Below are 7,257 nucleotides of genomic sequence, written 5' to 3' on the forward strand. Positions count from 1 at the left end.
TGGTGCCGATAAAATACTTACTTTTCAAACATGATTACTATAATCAATACCACTGACAAAGTAATAAAGGCGCACATCCATAATATCACTTGGGAACTTTCATGGTCACTGGATTTTTAAAAAACCATCATCTTCTATATTCTCCATTAAGGTGCTATGTCGCTATCGACAAGGTGCAAACTTTTTTTATCGTAACATAGCGACCCATTGAAAAATCTAGATTCCAGTAATACATTTGCAATTCATTACATTTGGTTCCTTTTCTAGTTTTGACAATTCTGACATGAAACACATGACTAAACCTTTTTGAAATAATGAAGTTTCTCGGTGCTGACCCTCCGCTTTACGACACCACCAGTCAATTTCATGGTAGTCACTATGTCGCTATCATTAAAAAACTTGCATTTTCACATAGCAACAATGCGACATCCATAGATCTTATAAAGACCAGACGATGGAAACAAAATGGGTATAAGGCACTTGGTACAATGGAAGATTTAAATAGGTCAAGGAATATTTGAAATTTAAAAGGCTTTGCACCTAAAAAATTCAAAAAGAATGCAAGATTTAGGGTTTGACAAGTTTTTTCAAAGGTTATTAGAATTGCAAGGCCAAAAAACCAAAAACCCTAGCATGCAAGCAATGGATTCAATTCTGATTTTTTTAACCTAGACTAGAAGAAATTTATTTTGTAAAAAATTAGACCAACAGGTTGAGTTATGATATGGAAAAGGAATACAAGGTTTAGTTAAGAGAGTGATATTAAGTGCATTGATAATCTACTTAAGGTTGCAAAGGATGGATACATTGATTAAGTTCAAAAGAACAAGTTAAACGAAGTATGTCTGCCAAGCTTAACAATTTGTACAGTAGGTGCTGAGCAAAGTTAGTGTAAGCTAAGTAGAAAATTAGTTGGAGCTGAGCAAAGTCAATTTTAGTGTAAGCTAAGTGATACAGTGTAAGCTGAGTAAAGTTTAGTTGATGTCAAGCACTAGTAAACTTTAGTTCATGCCGAGTGTTTTGATAGTGGATGTCAAGCAACGTAGTATGTGCCTAGCATTAAAAGCAAGTTAATGTTGAGTGTTAGCATTAGGAGAAAGATCATGAATTTGATGAATCTGAGCCAACAAGTTTGATCTCTTGGATTATGTGAACGATGTGGAAGATAAGCTTGATGAGTTGGTGGCATAGACTTCAAGATGAACCATTTTGAGGTGAATTCAAAGAGGATTGAAGGAGAAGTTACTATAAGGGAATAAAATAAAATGATGGGTAGATTCACTGAATCCTATCTAATCCAACCTTATCCTAAAATAGATGGAGGATGAACTACAAAATATCTTAATTTTCTATTTATAGAGATGGTTGGCTAGAAGCAAAGGTTGTCATGTGTGAGAACCTAAGGAAGACAAGGAGTCTAGAGTATTGCTTCATTCAGTGACCTAAGAGTCAGGACTATTATTGGCAAGAAAAGTAAGAAGGCTTAAGGGTATGGATGCTTGAAGGGTGAACAAGCTATCAGAACTGAAGTGCATGAAAGCCAAGTAGAATGGAGGACTAAAACATAGATCTATATGTTGGAAATATAGATGGAGTAACTGAGAGGGAGGGTGAATCAATTACCACAAAAATATTTCAGATCCCTTGGATGTTAACAATAAAACTTATAACTACTGTTACTCTGTAAACATACTGAAACTAATGTAACTCAGTAAATGTTGTGTATGTTATACTTTAACAGATCTTAAACATTCACAGTGATTAACATGCAAGCATAAAATAAATAACATGAACATAAACACCAGGATTTAACGTGGAAACCCAATATGGGAAAAACCACCAAGTACTAGCTATTGATTTTTACTCTTCTAAAGTGAGCCCTATTAGGAGCCAACCTAGTTAAAGGTTACAAAACACATTGTTAGGTGTGACCTTATTAGAGGATTTAATCACCTTGTTAGGAGTGGCCTTGCAAGAGGTCTTTAGACAATTCAATGGAACTATCACCTTGTTAGAGGATTTACAACTAGCTGCTAAACCAACTCTGCTAAGAGATTTTGGAATCACTGCTACAATAGTAAGAAAGGAACAATGAAATGACCTGAATGAGATGCAACTGAATTTTCTGTTTATAGATCTCTATTCTGCTTCATGCTAGATCCTTCCTGATCGAATATTACTTTGCTACTCCTCAAGGATATCTGACCATCCTTCAAGTTCTCTCACACTTGCCTTCTTAATCAATCAAAACACTTGCATACTCATTCATACTTTAGAATCTCAACTTGACCTTTTATTTATACCATTTAGATTATCAAGTCAGCCCAATTACAACTTACAATGATAAATAATCATTACCACAATCAGTTGGAATCAATACTTGAAATAATTAAATTTCATATCATAAATTAACAAAATTCTTCATTGGTCAATCCTGCTTGGTAAGCACTGATCCTTAAATGATTTCTTGTGTTGACCAACAAAAGCTTGGTTAACATTGCGAACTTGCAAAATCCTTTAGCAACCGAGTGAACTCGGTGAACACTGACTCTAACTAACTTTCCTTCATTAACCATGAGAACTCGATTAACACTACTTTCTGCCATAATTTCCTTTGATGCCCAAGTGAGCTCAGTAGACACTGTCTACACAGAGTAATCTCCAGGAATGCTCGGTAGACAAGGAAAATTGTCTTGCTAACCAAGTGAGCTCGGTAAGCATTGACTGCCAATTGATATGACATTTGTGTAACATCAAAGACAATGCACAATTAGGCAATTGTATCCAACAATCTCCCTCTTTGGCATTGATGGCAACACAACATGTCATAGCACAATGAAATTTGAAAACAAGACTTTCTCTGATAGAAATTTTCTTCCTCTAAGATTTTATGCCACAAACTTCTCTAATGCAGTAATCTCCCTCTATGAAGGAATTACATAGCTTCTTCTCCAAACAGATTTCAGAAAGATATGACAATAAGCTCTCCCTCAAACAAATTTTAGAAAGATATGATACTAAACTCTCCCTCTTTGAAAACACATGCCAAAGACAACACATACCAAATGAGTATCAATGTACCTTGAGTACTAATTCATATGCAATATTCTCTTGACTATGCTACATCAACTAATTGATCATGAACTTGGTTCCTATTGATGCATCACTAAAAATTTATTTTAGTGAGCTTCAAATAGGGGAATGACCCCTAACTTACCTCTTAGATACAAGAATGCATCCTTAGGTAATGGCTTGGTAAATATGTCTACAATCTATTTTTTTGTATGGACATATTCCAATTTGATTTCTTTATCCTACACCAATTCTCTGACAAAGTGATATTTTATAGCAATGTGCTTGGTTTTAGAATGCATCACTGGATTCTTTGATATGTTAATTGCACTTGTATTATCGCAAAACATGACAACTAGTTCTTTGATCTCAACCTTCATGCCTTCCAGCAACTATTTAAACCAAACAATATTAGAACAATTCACTACTGCGAGAACATATTCTACTTCTGTTGTAGATTGGGATGTGCAATATTGCTTTTTACTTGTCCAAGATACCAAACTTTTACCAAGAAAGAATGCTCCACTACTTGTGCTCTTTCTATCATCAATGTTTCCTGCCCAATCAGCATCAGTAAACACTTTTAAGTCTAGATTTCCTCCAAGTTTATACTATAAGCCATAATCTTCAGTACCTTTCAAATATCTCAAGATCCTTTTAATTTCCATCATATGATTTTCTCTACGTTTTGTCGAGAATCTTGCCACTATACCAACTGCAAGAGCAATATCAGGCCTTGCATGAACTACATACTGTAATTTTCCAATCATTGATCTATATAAGGTATGATCTACCTCTTTTGAGTGATCATCTTTGGTAAGCTTTAGTCCAGTACACACGGGGGTTCCAATTGGTTTTGAATCTTCCATACCAAACTTCTTGAGTATCTCCTTGATATATTTAGACTGAGTGATGTAGATACCATTCTTACTATACTGTATCTGAAGACCAACAAAGAACTTAATCTCACCAAACATAGACATTTCAAATTCTTTTTTTATTTGCTCTAAAAATTCTTTGCATAGATCATCATTCCCTATAAACAAAGTATCATCCACAAATATTTCTGCCAAAACAATCTTGTTATCTAGTCCTTCCTTGATGTACAAACTACTATTATCATTAGTTCTTTGGAAACTAATCTGAATAAGGTAGTTATGCAATCTCTCATACCATGCCCTAAGAGCTTGTTTTAGACCATACAATGCTTTGTGTAATTTGCATACCATGTCCCTTTTGTCTAGATCAACAAAACCTTCAAGTTGTTCAATGTAGATTTCTTCATCAAGAATACCACTGAGAAATGCAGATTTAACATCCATCTAATATACTTTAAATCATTTATGTGTTGCATATGCAAGTAAGGTCCTGACACCTTCCAATTTTGCAACAGGAGCAAAAGTCTTACGATAATCAATTCCTTCTTCTTGAGAGTAGCCTTTACATACCAATCTAGCATTGTTTCTTGATACCTTATCATCTTCATTCAACTTATTCCTAAATACCCATTTTGTTCCAATCACATTTTTATCTTTAGGCCTAGGTACAAGAGTCCAGGTTTTGTTCTTTTCTATTTGCTCTATCTCTTCATTCATAGCCTCAACCCAACTTTCATTTTCCAATGCATCTTTGACATTTCTAGGTTCAAAATCAGCAAGTAAACATGTACCTTTTAGCTTACTTCTTGTCATAATACCTTCTAATTTATCTCCAATAATCTAATTTGGTGCATGATGCCTTCTGACATACTTGGCCAATATAGGTTTCTTTCATTTTGAATGAATTGCATTGTCATCCTCTTGAACTTCAACTTCAGGTTCTAGTTGCTCAGACTCGGTAGCCATTCGCTCGGTAGCTTCAGAATGTGACTCGAGTCCCTATGACTAGGTTTGAACTTCTTGTAACTTGATGACTGAGGAAGACTCAAGATTAGAAGTCTCTTGATTGACAGATGTGTCTGGCAATGTATCAGGTTCAATGTAAACAAATCTACTATAATCCTCTTGTTCCTTTTTGCTTTTTTCTTCAGTCCTTTCTACAAACTCATCAATTCTCACATGTGCACTTTCTATGATTTTATGAGTAGAAAAATTCAAACATCTATATGCCTTACTCTTGCAAGAATATCCTAAAAATATACCTTCATCACCTTTCACATCAAATTTGCCTTTTCTAGATTCTTTCAAGATATAACATTTACTTCCAAATACTTTCAAGTAACTTACATTGGGTTTATAGCCATACCATAACTCATAGGGAGTTTTATATGAGTCTTTCTTCAACTGTACTTGGTTTAAGGTATGAACTGTAGTGTTGATAGCTTCCTTCTAGTATTTGATAGCAATGTTCTTTTCAATCATTAGAGTCCTTGCACAATCCATGATAGATATGTTTCTCCTTTCAGTTATACCATTATGCTCAGGAGTTCCAGGGGCTGATACCTATCTTTTGATTCCTCTTTCAATGCAAAAGTTATTGAATTCATTGGAGATGAATTCACACCTCTATCTAATCTTAAGCATTTCAATCTTTTCCCTATTTCTTTCTCCACTCTTGCCAAATACCATTTGAATTTCTCAAATGCTTCAGACTTCTCTCTTAGATACATAACAATCATCATTCTAGAGTAGTCATCAACAAAAAGAATAAAGAATTTTTCTCCACTATAGCTTTCTATTCCGATAGGTCCACACAAATCAGTATGCACAATTTCCAAGATATCTTCAGACTGATAGTTTTTGCTTTTAAAGCTAGTCTTTCCCATTTTGCCAATCTAACAATTCTTGCATAAACCAACAATTGTTTTCTTCAAACTAGGAATGCTTCTTACTTTCCAAAATTTGCTTGTTTTCACCATGTTATCAAAATTTACATGACATAACCTTTTGTGCCATAACCAACTTTCTTCAACTTGAGCAATAAAACATGAGCACTCACCAAGATCAAGATAAAACAGGTTACCTTTTGTTTGTTTGCCTGATCCAGTCAGTTTTCCTTTGTCATCCAGTAGTCTTGCCTTGCCATGCATGAATTCCACCTTGAATCCAATGTTGATTAATTGTGCCACACTCAACAAATTATGTTTTATTCCTTCAACCTAATAGGCATTATCACATACAAGTTCTTTGGTTAATGAGATTTGAACTCTTCCTTTTATGCAACAAGGTTCATTGTTTCCAAACCTTACACTACCACATCATAGTCTTCAGAGTGTTCAAACTTTGTTTTGTCACCAGTCATATGATGTGAACATCCACTGTCTACGATCCATGTATCATTTTTGCTCACATGAGAGATAAGTGTCATCTTATCTTCTTCATCATTATCAGATTCATCTTTCACAGCAATGTAAACTATTTCATCTTCAATATTATCAAAATCCTTAGCCATAAAACATGTCTTCTTACCTTTATCCTTGAATGATTTGTGATTCTTGAAATATTTCTTTCCATTGCACTTGTGACCTTTCTTCTCATCCTTTCTTTGTCAGGGCACTTAGCTACAATATGACCAATTTCTTCACATGAAAAACAGATTAGGGGAACTTTACCTTTCTATTTTCCTCTACCTTTAGAATATTTTCTTGCAAGTAGAGCTTCAAAAACTTCAAGATCACTATCAGAACTTTCCTCTGATTCTTCTTCACTTTCTAACTAAGTGTCCTTTATTTTCTTGCCTTTTTCCTTAAGTGAAAGCTTAGCCTCAAATGTAGATTCAATAGTCTTGGAAGCTGGAACATAATTGTCATAGTTATCTAGCTCAAAGGTTGTCAATCTTCCTACTAAGGTAGCCAAAGCTATCTTATGATTTGTCTCACACCTTCTTTCTTGAATTGCAGATACTCTAATTGCATAAATAAGAAGCAATGTTCTAAGAACTTTACTTACAATAGTTTCTTCCTTGATCTCTCCTCCAAAAGGTTTGATTGTACTAACACTTGCTTTGATCCTTTCAACATATTTGACAACGTTTTCATCCTCTCTTATTCTCATCTAATCAAATTGTCCTCTAAGGCTTTCTGCTTTGACTCTCCTCACATAGTCATCATAGCTTGTTCTACATTTCAAAGGTAGTTTTGCAGTCCTTGATATCATCAAATTCTTCATAGCTTAGAGCAAATGCAATATCTATCATCATGGTGTTATGAGTCTTTTTCTCAGCAATGTCTCGAACAAATAATGTACT

This window comes from Cupressus sempervirens, chromosome 7, assembly GCF_028749045.1.
Source record: "Cupressus sempervirens isolate cs-2001-9-10 chromosome 7, ASM2874904v1, whole genome shotgun sequence".
NCBI classification, from domain to species: domain Eukaryota; kingdom Viridiplantae; phylum Streptophyta; class Pinopsida; order Cupressales; family Cupressaceae; genus Cupressus; species Cupressus sempervirens.